General features: G+C 56.6%; 1 pseudogene; it reads left to right on the forward strand.

The window, feature by feature from the left end:
- The first annotated feature begins 5 nt into the window (after positions 1–5).
- Positions 6–14,422, forward strand: LOC104672641 (annotated as a pseudogene).
- The last annotated feature ends 1,534 nt before the right edge of the window (positions 14,423–15,956 follow it).

The following is a 15,956-nucleotide window of genomic DNA, read 5'->3' on the forward strand; positions in this document are numbered from 1 at the left end:
TTCTCCACGACAGCCTGGCCCAGCCGTACAGCCACCATGGCTACCATGGCCCGGCCATCACCTTCATGACGCAGGTGGTGGAAGCCAGTGCTGTAGCCGGAGTCTGTGCCATCGTGGACACCCTGGTGGCCCTGGCCTGGCTGCACGTGCTTCGTGGGCAGAGCCTGGTAGCCTTGAACATCCTGCAGACTGTCCAGGATGCAGTGGTGGCCAGCGAGCACCAGGAAGGTGTGATTGCCAACATGGTGGCCGTGGCTCTGAAGAGGACGGGCCGGACGAGGCAGGCAGCCGAGGGCTACTACTGCGCCCTATGGGTGGTTTGGGACCTGTGCCAGCAGGAGGAACCAGGCAGTGGTGCTGGCCAACTTCGGGACCCTGTGCCTGCACGCGGGTGCCAGCAGGCTGGCCCAGCACTACCTTCTGGAGGCCATGCGTCTGTTCTCGAGGCTTCCCTGTTTGGAGTGTGGCTGGGACTTCACCCACGTACTCCTGCAGCTGGGTCATCTCTGCACCCGCCAGGGCCCGACCCAGCAGTGCAAGGGCTATTGTGAGTGGGCCCTTCTGGTGGCCGTGGAGATGGACCACGTGGAGAGTGAGTGCCCTAGTTCCTCCTGTGCACCTTCTGGGGCCACTCGGGTCAGGGCACACCTGGGGTTTGCGATTCGGAAACAAGTGGTGGTTTTTCCACCATCGAAAGTGCTGAGTCATGGCCAGCAGCAGATGTTGGCAAGCGCCCTGGAGACAGGCAGTTCCCATGCAGGGCCAGGCCCTCTGTGCCCTACTGGGGCAGCCAGCTCTTTCCGGTTTGCTCAGGGACCATCCTGCCTTGAGCACGGAAAATCGTGCATGCTGGAAATCCCTGGCCATAACCCTGGGATCAAGGCAGGCTCTGCTGAGCTGGGACTAGGGGCCCCTCCATGAGCCAGGCCCTGAACGCCAGTTCTTGTGCCTGTGTTATCTGCTTGGTATCTCGGCAGCCCTACTGCACCTGTCATCCCACTTCACAGAGGACACAGGGGCGGGTGATTGCCCAAAGCCACAGAGCAGTTCATGCAAAAGCAGCTCGTGCAGAGTGTGCCAGGCCCCACCCACAAATGGAGCTTGTGGGGTCCTCGGGAAGCAGGTGCTGAGCGCGGGAACGTGAGCTTCAGGCCAGAGAAGCCACAAAAGGGTGAGTGGCTTGATGGCGGGGCAGCACTTGGCCCCGGGTTAGGGAAGCCTCTTTAGTCTGGGACCAGAGGGTTGAGAGGATTTAGTCAAGTAATAGGTGTGGATGAGGGGCTGGTGGTGGGGGAGGGGCTGGCGGTGTAGCCTGTGTGAAGGCCCAGGGGTGAGCAAGTGGGGCTGAGTGAGCGGGGATGAGTGGGTTGTGAGCGGGGGTGAGTGAGTGATGGTGAGTGAGCGGGGGTGTGATGGGGGTGAGTGAGCGGGAGTGTGAGCGGGGATGAGTGGGGTGTGAGTGGGGGTGAGTGAGTGGGGGTGAGTGAGCGGGAGTGTGAGCGGGGATGAGTGGGGTGTGAGCGGGGGTGAGTGGGGGTGAGTGGGAGTGTAAGCGGGAATAAGTGGGGCGTGAGCGGGGGTGAGTGAGCAGGGCTCATACAGGGAGGTGCAGAGTTGGGAGTGGGTGGGTTGGGTGCCGGATGGTGAGAAGCTCTTCTGGAGAGCTAAGCAGGGCCTGGGGCCTCAGGCTGTGGCTTGGCCTTTTCCCCAAGAGCACTGGGGAGCCATGGAGTGCTGTCGAACACTCACTGCACACTGAGCAGTAAACGGACAGTAGGTGGGCAGGGCTGTCCGAAATCTAGGCCGCAGAGAATAGATGAGGAATTTGAGTCCAGGGAAATGGCTGAGACAAGGGATACTGTTGAGTCCCCTCTGCCTTGCAGCGCTTTGTCATGGCACAGTGAGACCACTCAGAGGTGCCTCCTGTGGCCTGGACCAGAGCCCCAGGGGCTGTGGCCAAATCTGCCCATTTCCCAGCACAGGCCTGGCACCCACTCCTGGCCCTAGGAGGGATGAGATTTTGGAAAGGACCGTGTGAAGGGGCCCCGGTCCCACACATCTGCCCAAGGAGGGGTGGGGGGTTCATACCCAGGCTTCTTCGCCAGGGGCATTCTCTGACTGGAAGGAGACCCTCCAGGAGCCCAGCGCCCCAGCCCCCACTGCAGCCTCCGGTGGCTCCTGGCACAATAGCCTGTGGCACCTCCTCCTACGAGGCCCTCCCAGGGTGCTGGGGGATTCAGACTTGGAAATGCAGGCCAGGGAATAGAGATCATGCGTCCCTGTCTCCCCAACCTGCGCTGAACGGTCGAGGAGACCGAGGGTGGGGTTGATACCCCACATGCTTACTTGGGGTCATTTTTGAGTCACTTTTGGTAGTTCGTGTCCTTCTAGGAGTTTGGCTGTTGTGTCTAGATGGTCTGATTTGTTGGTGTACAATTGTTCGTAGTGTTTTCATGGAATCCTTTTATTTCTGTCAGGTCAACAATAATGTTTCCTCTTTCATTTCTGATTTTAGAAACTTGGGTTTGTAATTGTTTATTTATTTTTATTAGAGATGGGGTCTCATCATGTTCCCCCAGGCTGGTCTTGAATGCTGGCCTCAGCGATCCTTCCACCTCGGCCTCACAAAGCACTGGGATGACAGGCGTGAGCCATGGTGCTCAGTCTCTGATTTTAGTCATCATCTTTCTTTTCTTGGTCAGTCTGGTGAAAGACTTGTCAATTTTGTTATTATTTTCAAAAAACCCACTTTTGGTTCTGTTGACTATCTCTTTTGTTTTTCCATTCTCTGTATTTTTACTTCCCATTTCCACTCTCACGTTTATTATTTTCTTCCTTTTATTCACTTTGGGTTTAGTTCATTTTCTAGTTTCTCAAGGTGGAAGGTTAGGTTTTTGATTTGAGATTTTTCTTCTTTCTTTGAATGTAGACATTTACAGTGATAAATTTCCCTTTCAGCACTGCCTTAGCTGCATCTTGGAGTTTTTGATACGCTGTGCTATTTTTTTTTTTTTTTTTTTTTTTTTTTTAGGTTTTGCTCCATTGCCCAGGCTGGGGTGTAGTGGTGCAATCTTGGCTCACTGCAACTTCTACCCAGGTTCAAGCCATTCTCATGCCTCAGCTTCCCGAGTAGCTGGGATTACAGATGTGCACCACGACACCTGGCTAATTTTTGTATTTTTTTATAGAGACAAGGTTTCACCATGTTTCCCAGGCTGATCTCAAACTCCTGGACTCAAGCGATCCTCCCGCCTCGGCCTCCCACAGTGCTGGGATGACAGGCGTGAGCCACCGTGCTGGCCCGGGCTGTGCATTTGTTTGCATTCTTCTCAAATTAGTTTTCAGTTTCCCTGATGGTCTCTTCTTTGACTCACTGGTTGTTTAGGAGTGTGTAATTTCCACATATTTTTGAATTTCCCACTTTCCTTCACTCTTGATTTCCAGTTTCGTGCCAGTACAGCTGAAGAACACTTCTGCTTTGGTCTCAGTCCTTCTCCATTCACTGAGGCTCGTTTTGTGGCCTGGCACATGGTCTGTCATTGGGAATGTCCCATAGGCGCTCGAGAGGACTGTGTATTCAGCTGTCGTTGGGGGGCGTGTGTGACAGATGTCCATTCGGCATACCTGGTTTCCGGTGTTAATCTTTGGAATGTTTCTGACACTAGAAAATCAGAAGCTTTCCACTGTTCCCAGCACCGTGGCTTTGGGAGAGGCCAGTGAGCCTATGGTTTTGGAGCCTGGTTGCATGAGAGAAGCATGTGTGGGAACACCAGGGGCTGGCTTTGAACCCCATTCCCCCAACATGATGCCATGTGTGGCAGACATGACGCTTGGCTTTGCTCTCTCAGGGTTCCATCTGCGACAGGGGCTACTTGTGCCCGTGGCCTCATCAGCTCAGGCTGAAGGCGGCCCTGGTACTCGCCAGAGGGACTTTGTGAAGCAGAAATAGATGGCCTGGTGCAGGGGCCGAGCCTGGCCAGGACCTCGGCCCTGGGAGTTGTAAAGAAGGCCGGCCTCTACCATGAGCATCTGCACCAAGCTGTGCCCATGTCACGGTGTGCTCGGTGTCTGCCCTTGTACAGGTACATGGCCTGTCTGAGCTCAGGCTCCCCGCCTATGGGGCCCAGGTTCACAGAGGTGTGAAAGAGACAAGCACAGCGCAGGGGCCTCCGAGCCCAGCCAGCCTCGCTTCGATGCTGGGAGGCTGACGTCTTCCATTTTGTCTTCTGCCCAGGCCAGCTGCGGGCCGTCCAGTGGCTGTGCTACTTCTACAGCAGTTGTCATGCCCAGCGAGGCCCAGTGTGTCCTCTACCACGAGTTCCAGCTCTCTCCTGGCCCACAAGGTGACCGACAAGGTGCTGGAGGGGGCAGCTCCTGGAGACCATCAGTCAGCTCTACCTGTCCCTGGGCACCGAGCAGTGAGGGCTGGCTTTGCAGTGGTGGGGGTGTGGAGGGGGGCAAGGGGGTTAGGGGGGCAGGGCAGGGAGGGGGCACAGGGAAGCTGGCCCAGGGCCCCATCAGCCCCTTTCCTTTGGATCATTTGGTTCCTTGGCATCAGATGCTTTGAGCTGGTGGGTCTGGGGTCGTCCCAGGGCTGCTGCTGGCTCGTGAGTCCCAGCTTGAGCCTCCCTTGTTGGTTCAAAGGTCATCTCAACCCCAGCAGAGGCAGTACGTGCACTCTGGGTTGTTCTTCCTACTATGGTGGCTTTTGTCATCTGACCTCTGCCTGCCCCGAGTCTTCACTCCTGGCTTTCATCTGTCCCCTTAAATGTGACCACAGCAGCCACCTGTGGCTTCTCTCCCACAGAAGACAGAGCCAGTTGTGTCACCTGTTTCCCTGGGGCAGGGTTTCAAGGTCTCACGTCCCATATGTGGCCCACTTGGCTTCCCCCAAGCATCCTGGCCTGGTGGGGTAACCATGGCCCTGGCCACCCCACCCACAGGGCCTGGTGACATTGCTGCAGTCACAGCCCCTCGAGTGTCGGACTTACTGAGAGAGCAGGGAAGGAGCCAGATTCCATGGGGACCCGGGAGACTGGCTCCAGTCTTGGCCTCAGGTTCACAGAAGGAAAATGGGCCAGTGTGCTAGAGCCATGCTTCTCAAAGTGTAGTCCCTGGACCAGCAGAGCAGCATCTATATCACCTAGGAGCTTGTGGCAAGTGGGAGTTCTAGGTCCTGCCCTAGGTCTGTGGAGCCGGGAGCTCTGGGGGCAGGGCCAGCAAGCTATACAGACAGGCCTCCGAGTGACTGTGATGCCTGCACACCTTGAGAACCATCGACCTAGATAGCCTCTGAACACGAATGGCTCCTGGTGCGTCTGGAGAAGACACAGGCCATGTCTGGGAGGCAGGGGAGATGGACTAGCACACTCCTCCTGCCACAGGGCAGCATGATGCTCGATTCCCTCAGAAGGATGTCCTTCATCTTTTCCATGCCATGAGTGTTCACCCTGGCCCTCCCAGCAGCCTGGGAAGGGCAGAACACTGCACACACAAGAGGGCCGTTCGCAGTCCCCACATGCCAGATTCATCTGTCACCAGACCCAGGGAGGAGGCAGACTGGTTCCAGGAGGATGAGAGCCCTTGTTCTGACACCTGTGTCTGATTCCAGGGCCTACAGATCCACTCTGGACTACACACCAAACGAAGTCTGGGGATTTTCATTGACCTCCAGAAGAAAGAGGAGGCGCATGCCTGGCTGCAAGCAGGGAAGATCTACTACATCCTGCGGCAGAGCGAGCTGGTGGACCTGTACATCCAGGTGAGTGGCAAGGGATGCAGGAGGGCCCCTGTGCTGTTCACTCTCTGTCCATCCATCCATCCGTTCATCCTTCCATCATCTATTTACCTGTTCATCCTTCCATCCATCTATCCATCAACCATCCTTCCATCATCCATCCATCTGTCCTTTCATCCATCCATCATTCATCTATCCTTTTATCATCCATCTATTCACCCATCTACCCATCCAGTCATCCTTCCATCATCTATCTGTTTACCTGTTCATCCATTCATCCATTATCCATTCATCCATCCATCCATTCTTCCATCATCTTCCCATACACCTGTGGGTCCTTCCATCCATCCATCATCCATCCATTCACCTGTTCGTCTTTCCACCCATCCATCCCTCCGTCCATCCATCTATCATCCATCCATCCTTTTATCATCCATCCAACTGTTCATCCTTCTATCCATCCATCCATCCGTCATTCATCTGGTCACCTCTTCATCCACACATTCAACGGTTTGTCCATACATCCATCCATCCTTCCATCCATCTTTCCATTATCCAGCCATTCAGCTGTTCATCCTTCTATCCATTGAATCATCTTCCATCCATCCATGATCCATCCATTCACCTGTCCATCCACCCATCCATTCATTCATCATCCATCCTTTTATCATCCATCCATTCACCTGTTCATCCATTCACCTGTTCATCCATCCCTCCATCCATTCTTCCATCCATCCTTTCATCATCCATCCATTCACCTGTTCATTCTTCCATGCATCCATCATCCATTCATCCATCCTTCATCCACTCGCCTCATCCTTCCATCCATCCATCATCCATCCATTCAGCCACCATCCATCCACCTGTTCATCCTTCCATCCATCATTCATCCATTTATTCATTTATCCATATATCATCCATCATCCATCCACTCACCTCCTGTTCATCCTTCCATCCATCCATCATTTATCTATCCATCCGTTTATCCATCCATCCTTCCATCATCCATCCATTCATCCGTTCATCCTTCCATCTATCCATCACCCATCCATTTATCCATCCATCCATTCACCTATCCATTTGCCTGTTCATCCATCTTTCCACCAACCATCCATTCACCTGTTCATCCTTCCATCCATCATTCATCCATCCACCCATTTATCCATATATCCATCCATCATCCATCCATTCACCTCCTGTTCATCCTTCCATCCATCCATCTCTCCATCCACCCACTTATCCATCCATGCATCATTCATACATCCTTTTATCATCCATCCATTCACCCATCATTCCATCCATCCATCCTCCATCCATTTATCCATTCATCCATCCATCCATCATCCATCCATTCATCTATCCATCCGTCCATCATCCATCCATTCATCTATCCATCCACCTGTTCCTCCTTCCATCCTTCCATCCATCATTCATCCATCCATCCATCCATTTATACGTTCATCCATATATCCATCCATCCTCCATCCACCCATCCATACATCCATCCATCCTTCCATCATCCATCCTTTCACCCATCCATCCACTCACCTATTCGTCCATCCATCCATCATTCATCCATCCACCCACCAATCTACCTATTAATCCATCCCTCCATTCATCTATCTGTCCATTTGTTTATCCATACATTGGTCTATCCACCATCTATCCATCCATATGTACATACATCATCTACCCTCCACCCATCCATAATCTACCCACCCATACATATACAGACATATACACATCATTCCAAACACCCACCCACCCACCCATGCATCCATCCATCCATCCACACACCCATCCATCCATGTGTCTACACATCTGCTCATCCATTCATCCATCCATCCACTCATTCCTAAGCCACTGCTGAGCACCTGTTGTATGCCTTTTCCCTCCCTCCAACTGGTTCCCTCACATCCTCCCCCAGTGGCCAGCATCTTCTCCCTGAGGGCAGAGGCGTGGCCCCTCACAGTGCCTAGCACCTGCTGGTATACAGCTCATGCTCAAAGAATGTGACCACTCAGTTAACACACAGAAGAACGTGCTCCAAGCGACACGTGGCACATCTCCTTACAAAATGAATCTATCATAGTGGCTGTTTTCAGAGGCTTTCCCAAACACAGTGTGATCTGGAACAAATTGTGAAGCCCACGAGCCTGGTGAAGCTTTCATTATTGAGCACCTGCTGTATACCTCCTTGAGCTGAGGAGAAGGATCAAGAGCTCATGGCCAAGAGGGGACCAGGCCCACCCACAAACACTGTTGATGTGCGGCCCTGAGCTGCGGCAGGGATGTGGCAATGCAGAAAGGAACCAGGTGATGGGCTCCCAGCAATCTGGGGGCCACGGAGACTGTTTGAGTGTGGGGGGGGGTGGGCTAGGGCTATCCCTGGTGGTAGGATTCACAGGTGTCGGGCTCCTGGGCTGCAGCTGCTCAGTCACCTCCTGGCACTCAAGTGCATCAGTTCATTGTCCTCATGCCAGTGGTGGGGCAGCCCTAATGCACAGGTCTGAAAAATGCTCAGGTGTACCTGCAGTGTGTGAGAGGAAGGAGGCTGGCGAAGGTAGGTGTGGCCACCTCGCCAGGTATGGGTCTTGAGGGAACTTCTGCTCCTTTCAGGTGGCACAGAATGTGGTCCTGTACATAGGCGACTCCAACCTGGGCTTGGAGCCGTTTGAGGCAGCTGGAGACATCTTCTTCAACGAGGCCTGGGAGTGGGAGAAAGCCGCGTCCTTCTACCGGGTGAGCTGGCCTGTGGGCTGATGTATGTGGGCCTCAGTGGGTCACCTGGAGGGCTGAGGCACAGGTGTGGCAGGGAAGAGGCCTCCCACCTGGAGGCAAGGCCACCCATGCACATGGTTAGTTTCCCAGTGGTCTCACCGGGAATGATATTGACTGTGCCCCTGCCCGGGACAAACGCTTGGGGCCTGGACGTGGCAATGGCCCTATCCTTGCCTAGTGGTCTCACCGGGAATGATATTGACTGTGCCCCCTGCCCGGGACAAACGCTCGGGTATGGACACGACAGTGGCTCTACCCTTGCACTTGATGATCTCAAGCAACCATGAGTAGGAAGTCCTGTCCCCATTTTCCAGATGAGGAAGCTGAGGCTCAGAGAAGCACAGGGACATGTCAAAGGACACACAGCATGTCACTGGGAGGCCCAGGGCCAGGGCCCAAGTCTGCCTGCACCCCGAAGCGGGGACGGCTTCTCCCTTCCTCTGAGCTCACGGTATGGCTCAGCCCTGGGCACAGATAAATGTGGTGTTTTTAGAGCAGAGAGGAGTGCTGGCTCCCCCTAGTCAGACCCCCAGTGCCCAGGTGGGAGAGGCTGGTCTGAGGCTGCCGGGTGTAGCTAGATGGGCCTCAGGTGACTCTTCAACCCCCAACTTGGGTGTCTGAACCGTGCGTTATCCCCGAGCACAGAGCTCTGTGGAGGTGCAACGGTAACTGGGGCGTGGGATGCTCCAAGCACATGTTTGAGCTCTGAGGAAGGCGCTGGGTAAGGAGGGTGCTGCGGGAAGCCTGACCCCACCTGCCTGTGTGGTAGGACCGGGCCCTGCCCCTGGCAGTGACTATGGGCAACCGTAAGGCGGAGCCGCAGCTGCAGCTGTGCAACAAGCTGGTGGCACTGCTGGCCATGCTGGAGGAGCCCCAGGAGGGCTTGGAGGTTGCCCACATTGCCCTAGCACTCAGCATCACTCTGGGTAAGTCCCCTGAGCCCCCATCCTGCCAGGATCCACACTTTGCCAGAGCCCAGCCTCCAGGTCTGTAGGGCAGGAGCTGAAACAGCTGCTGGATTTTCCTGGTCTCCTGTGCAGTCAGGCAGATCTGCCCAGCTGGCTTCCCCGTCTGGCCATGCGGCACAGCCTGAGGTCTCTCACGCAGTGCTGAGCTCTGCTTCCTCTGTCTCTTCCCACTGCTGACCACAAGGGCCACACAGTGTGCCCTCTGCCTTCCAGACATGCCAGGCATCTCGGTCCCTGTATGTGCCAGGCTGTGGCACATTCCCTTTGTCTTGTGCCCTTCCCACCCTCATCAACCACACGGCTCTCTGGCTGATGAAATCCCAGTTCCCCTTCCAGCAGCCTGCCCCTTAAGGCCGGGCATCCCCTGGTGCTGTGCCAGGATCGTCTGTCCTCCTCCAGAGACAGGGAACCCTGGGCGGGCCGCATGCCCCAACGCCGTGTGCCTTGGGGCCCAGTACACAGTAGGTGTGCAGCTGTGTGGGAATGCATTGAATGCAGGCTCCACAGCACTCGCCCTGAAAAGGGGAGGACATCAGAGACAGCCTAGGTGGGTTTGTGCATCTGTGGGGGGACCTGGAGCTCAGGCATGTGGTGACTCCCCCAAGGTAAGGGGCTCTGATCGTGACTCACCCAGGAGGAGTCGGATGTCACGTCCGTGGGCTGCATGGAGCCGGGGTTCCCGGGAGCACCTGGACTGTATGGGTTTTGGGCTCCCCTGGTTAAAACCAGTGAACAAAGGCAGGTGGCTATGTGTAGGCAGAGCTGGGCCATCCAAGTCCGACTTTGCCAAAGCCTCACAGTAGACAGGGACAGGCCTTATTAGTTCTGCTTTGCAGATGGGAAAGTGGGTCTGGGAACCCAGAAGGGACTGGCCAAAGCTGCCCAGGTGACCACAGGTGCCTGGAGGCAAGCCAGGTGCTGCCCGGGGTCTGCATACCTGCTCCTGAGGGGCCTGTGCCCTGACTGCCCCAGGGAGCCACGTCCTCACACCTGCCCCTTTGGCCTGCACCCCAGGAGACCGGCTGAATGAACAGGTGGCCTACCACCGGCTGGCCGCCCTGCACCACCTGCTGGGCCATGGCAAGCTGGCGGAGCACTTCTACCTCAAGGCCCTGTAGCTCTGCAACTCACTGCTGGAGTTTGACAAGGAGACCCTCTACTACGTGAAGGTGTACCTGGTACTTGGTGACATCCTCTTCTACGACCTGAAGGTGGGTGGGATGGGGCAGGGCTGAAGGTGGGTGGGGAGGGGCAGGGCTCAGGGTGTTTCCAGCCCCCTTGGAGTGGGATCTCCACCCTGACCCCAGGGGCCTGGGTTCCAGCCTTCCTTAGGAATGGCCCAGTGGCCTCCCTGGAGCTCTGCACATGGCTGGAGGAACGAGCAAGGTTCGCAGATACAACCCAGCTCCCAAGCTGGCCAGGCCCCACCCTCAAGAACTCAGTCTCAGCCTGGGAGGCTGACACATGAGGGGGCAATGGTGACCTCTGGGTAAAGAAGGGGGATTGTAGTCAGGGGGCCCCTCCTGGAGGAGGTGACACCAAACCGAGTCTTGACAGTCAAGTGTCAAGTTGCATTTAAGAAAGAAAACAGGGTCGGGAGAAGGACATTTTGGAGGACGGCATCATCCTCACATTGAATCCACATTGCAAGATCCAACCCAAATCCCAGTGCCTCCTCTAGGAAGCCTGCCCAGGGTGCCAGCCTGCACTGAGCAACTCCTTCCTGGAGTCCCGAGACACCTTGCATCTTCACATCACCCAGGAAGGGTGGGGTGGGATCCGTGTCTTACCATCCACTTCACAGACAGGGGAACCCCAGCTCACAGCAGGTGCAGTGGGGCGGGGCCCCAGCCAGCCAGGCTGAGACCTTGCTGGGTTGGGTCTGTCTCGAGAGGAGGTGCTGTGCTCTCTGCCCCCAGTCCTGCAGGGGTGGAGAGTGGAGAGCTGGGACTGGCAGACTCAGACCTGGGGTGTCTCCACTCCTCTGCCCAGCAGGCACTTGCCCCTCCTCAGCACCACACTGGCACCGCATCTGTACTCCTTATGGGCTGAGGGGCCAGGGCACTCCAGTCCAGGGACAGAGATCTTGGCCTTAGAACATGAGGAGCTGGGGCAGCCCTAAGACCCCGCCCCGTATCCCTCACCACAGGCCTGGGGCTGCCCGGGAGGCCCCCGCCCAGTTCTGGTGACACCTGGTGGTCAGAAGCGGTCCCTATGGCCTCCCAAGTCCCATCCAGACAGGGAGGTGCCAGGTGTCAGGCCCAGAGGGATGCTGCTCACCGCTTGGGGCTCGCCTGGGACCCAGGGGACGGGTCTCCCAGAAGTGGGCCTTTATCTCGCTTGGTCAAGCCTGCTGCCCACTCTGCCTGCCCAAGAGGAATGAAAGGGCCAGGTAGTACCTGAGAGGCCAAAGTCCATGGTTGGGGTCGAGGGGCAGAGGCCTCCTTCACCTCCTTCCCATGCACAGCCCTCTGGGCCTCATCGTGACTATGCTGTCAGCCCAGGCCAGCTTCCCACAGGGAGGCCCCCTCGGAATTCCCCAGGGGCGGCTGTCTTTCCGAGGCCACACCCTCCTCGTATATAGGAGGCTCTGGACCGAGGGCCCAGAGGAGTGGGAGAGAAAGCTGGGCTGGATGGGGACTGAAAGGCTGGCAGAGAGGCAGGGGTAAATGGGCATCCTTGCCGATTGCCTCTAAAATGCAGTCCCCTTTAGTCCACACGTGACAGTGAGCCCTGGAATAGGGTGGATTAGGTGTGTCCTGGCTCAGCCTGCCACTCACTAGCTGCTGCACACACTACAGGCACATGGAAATGCACACGCAAATGCAGACACAGGCGCACACACACTCAGGCACAGGTGCACACGCAACCACATACACAGGTACACGTGCACACGCACACACAGGCAGGCACACAAACACACAGATGCAGAGACATGCTTTGGCTGGCTCCTTCCTGTTTAGTTAGGATGCCCCCACCCCCGGCTGAGTCAGGGGCCTCCTGGGCCCCCCACAGGCTCCTGGGCTTCCCTCTGCCACAGCCCGGGCCACCTTTGTGGTCAGTGTTCAGTCCCAGGTCCCTCAGACTGGGAGCAAGGATGTTAGGCTCAGCCATGCACCCAGCAGAGTCCAGTGTTTCGCTGGGCCGGGGGGCATTGGATGAGCAGCGGCGGTGACTCAGGGTCTTCTCACGCCCCTGCTCCATGTGTGGGGTGGGGCAGTGAGGGAATGGACTGGTGCATCTTGGACTTTGTCCTTGGCCCTGGGAGCCATCTTGAGATGGTAAAGAGGGACAGGCCAGGCCTGGGTCTTAGAGAGGTCCCTTGGGTGTCCCCCATGTGGAGGAGGCGCCTGGGGAGAAGCTGGGGGGGAGATGGGAGGGTCAAGGTGGAGGTCTGGGAGGCAGCATCCCAACCCAGGGATGGTGAGTTTGAGCCAAAGATGCATTGAAAATGGGAGTGGATGTCTGGGGAGTCACACTCCATCAATATTTCAGGGGACATTGCCAGGGAGGACACCTGTGAGATGGTTTTGTACCTGGCCTGGCCCGTGGAGGGCCTGGAAATGGTCAGCATGGACAGGGGCCAGAGGGGAGCCTGGGTCACTCAACGCTGTGCCCCTGCTGTGGCTTGGAGCCACGGGTCCTGCATGGAACTCTCAGAGCAGGCAGGATCTGCCCTGACCTCAGCCCATGGGGAAAGCAGCCACTGCCTGCAGAGAGGGTGGGACTGAGGCAAGAGGCTTGGGGTGAGTGGAGCATAGGGATAGTCAGGAAGGCTTCCAGGGGTTTCAGGGTTGTCCCCAACTCCTGCAGCTGAGACCACAGCAGTGTCACAGGCTTCGGGGCTCATGGGGTGAGCCAGCATTGGCTGGACATGTGGAATGACCTGGAGACAGGAACAGCTTCTGGGAAGACAGGCTCCGAGTCCCCCTTTTGCTGAGCATGGCCTGTCCCCTTCAGGAACAGTTTGATGCAGCCGGGTACTACCAGCTGGCACTGGCAGCCGCTGTGGACCTGGGCAACAAGAAGGGCACAGCTGAAGACCTACACGCGGCTGGCCACCATCTCCCACAACTTCCTCCTGGACCACGAGAAGTCGCTCTTCTACCAGAAGGCCAGGACCTTCACCACAGAGCTCAATGTCTGCAGGGTCAACCTGCCTCCTCTGCCACTCTGCGGGTGGGCCCCCTGGTTGGCCCCAGCCACCCTCGCTGAGGACAGCATCCGAGGGAGTGGGTTTTGTGCAAGGAGGATGGTCTCCTGCCTCTCCTGGTGTCTCCCGTGGCTCATTTTCTGGGAAATGGAGGCATGAAAGCAGGGTTCAAATAGCAATGTTTTTTTGCAATAACATACTGAAGTACCCAGAGCTTCCTTCCCTGTGTGCTTCCTGGGCGGTGTCTGGGGCCAGCTCCTTCCCTGGTGGCAGCCCTCTGATCTTGGGGAGAAGGACCCTGAGTCCAACAGACCTGGGCCAGTTCACCATGAGCCTCGGTTTCCTTGGCGGCCAGAGGGGAGACGGTGGTAGAACTCCCTGGGCAGCTCCCTGCTCTCCCTGCTCAGAGCTTTTGCTGTAGGTCTCGTGCCGCCCTTGCCTTTATCCTTCAGGCCACTGTGCCCGCATGTGGGGGCTGCTAGTGCCCCTGTTCGCCATTGAAGAAACAAAGGCACAGAGAGGTTAGGTGTCTCGCCCACCGTCACACAGCAGGTAGGGGCGGAGACACAGAGCCCAGTACACTGACCACCACACCACCCTGCCAGCTTGCTGCCAGGAAAGTGTCCCCCATTAGGACCCAAGGTCAGCTCCTGGACCTCTCTTGTGGTGTCAGGAGAGCCACAGGCCAGTGAGGGTGGCCCCGGGGATCCCTCACTCAGTGTCCTCTGCTCCCAGACTTGGCTGGGCTGAGCCTGGCCAGTCCCACCTCTGGCCCCCGGTCAGCCCTGCGGGAAGTGAGATGCAGGGATCTCCGCCTGTGTAGACGCTGGTACCCAGTATTGAAAGCCTTATCTGGGCTGCCCCCCCCATGCTGTCCCCACAGGCCCCCTCCCCTTCCGGCCCCCAGCCCTCATCCCAGTCCCTGGAATCCCAGGTTTTCCTTCTTGGAATCTCTTGGCCCCAGGGAACACAGCTCACACGGTCTCTTTGCCAGTTTACGGCAAGGAAACCGAGGTTCAGAGACTGTGGGTGTCCCATGTGATTCTCACATACCCTGCACTCTCCCAGGCCCCTCTTTTAAACACTTTAAATGAGGTGACATTCACATCGCATGCAATTAACTATTTCAACGCGAATAATGTGGTGGCATTTGTGCATTCAGAGTCCTGTGCAACCACTCACGCCATGTAGTTTCAAAACGTGTTCATCTCCCCAGAAGAAACCTGCCATCCTCACTAAGCTGTTACCCCTCCTTGGTATCCCCCAAGCCCCTCGTTTAATGGAAGGGGAAACTGAGGCCCAGAGAGAGACTTGCCAGTGGGTGGAGCTCTGATAATAAGGAATCAGGCACCCATCTGCTGCTTCAGTCCTGGGTTGGTTTTCCACCCAGCAGAGGTGACAGAGCCAGGAGGTTCTGGGACCCCATGCTTGCAGCCAGAGCCCCGCCCCAAACTTCCCCACCAGGGGGCAGCAGAGAGCTTTCCAGAACCGGCCGCGGGGCTGGCAGGAAGCAGCGGGTCAGAGCTGCTGACAAACCTCACGTGGACCCCAGATCGCTGTTTCTGTGGGTTGGGCTTGGGAATTAGAGAGGAGGCCGCATGATTGGAAACGTGAAGACAGCACGGCCTGGCTGGAGGAGCGGGAAGCGCCGTCACGTTTACCGAGGACACAGATCTTCTGCCCGCTGGGCCGGGCATGCAGCCACTCTTCTCAGGGTGGGGACCACAGGTCCGGGTTGCTCTCAGCCCCCGACCTGCCTCAGAGTCCGGGGGGCTTTGGAACTGTGCCTCCCCATCTCCACCACCCTGGCTGGTGCCATGAGGGGACTGGATCCTGGGATCCTGTTCCTCTTGGGCAGCAGAGACTAGGGGACCAGAGGAGATGATGAGTCTTCAATCCCCACATTCAAACCCCAGCCCACCACGCACAGTGTGGGTGTTCGTGGTGAGGGTGTTGATGTCTCTGAGCCCCAGTTTTGTCACCACTAAAATGATGCCGACATACTGGGGCAGAGTGTCAGCCCCAGGGCTAACAGAGGCCTGTTTCCTACTGACAATACCTCTTACTCCTAGGAACAGCTCCAACAACCACACACTAGGGAACACTCAACCCAGGCCAACTTGTCAGAGGCACGTGAGCCAGAGCGACTCCATCTTGAATGCGGGCTGGGTAAAGGGAGGCTGAGACCTGCTGGGCCACATTCCCAGGAGGCTAGGCATTCTTAGTCACAGGATGAGATAGGAGGTCAGCACAAGATACAGGTCATAAAGACCTTGCTGATAAAGCAGGTTGCAGTAAAGAAGCTGGGCAAAGCCCA

This window comes from Rhinopithecus roxellana, chromosome 21 (assembly GCF_007565055.1).
Source record: "Rhinopithecus roxellana isolate Shanxi Qingling chromosome 21, ASM756505v1, whole genome shotgun sequence".
Lineage (NCBI taxonomy): Eukaryota > Metazoa > Chordata > Mammalia > Primates > Cercopithecidae > Rhinopithecus > Rhinopithecus roxellana.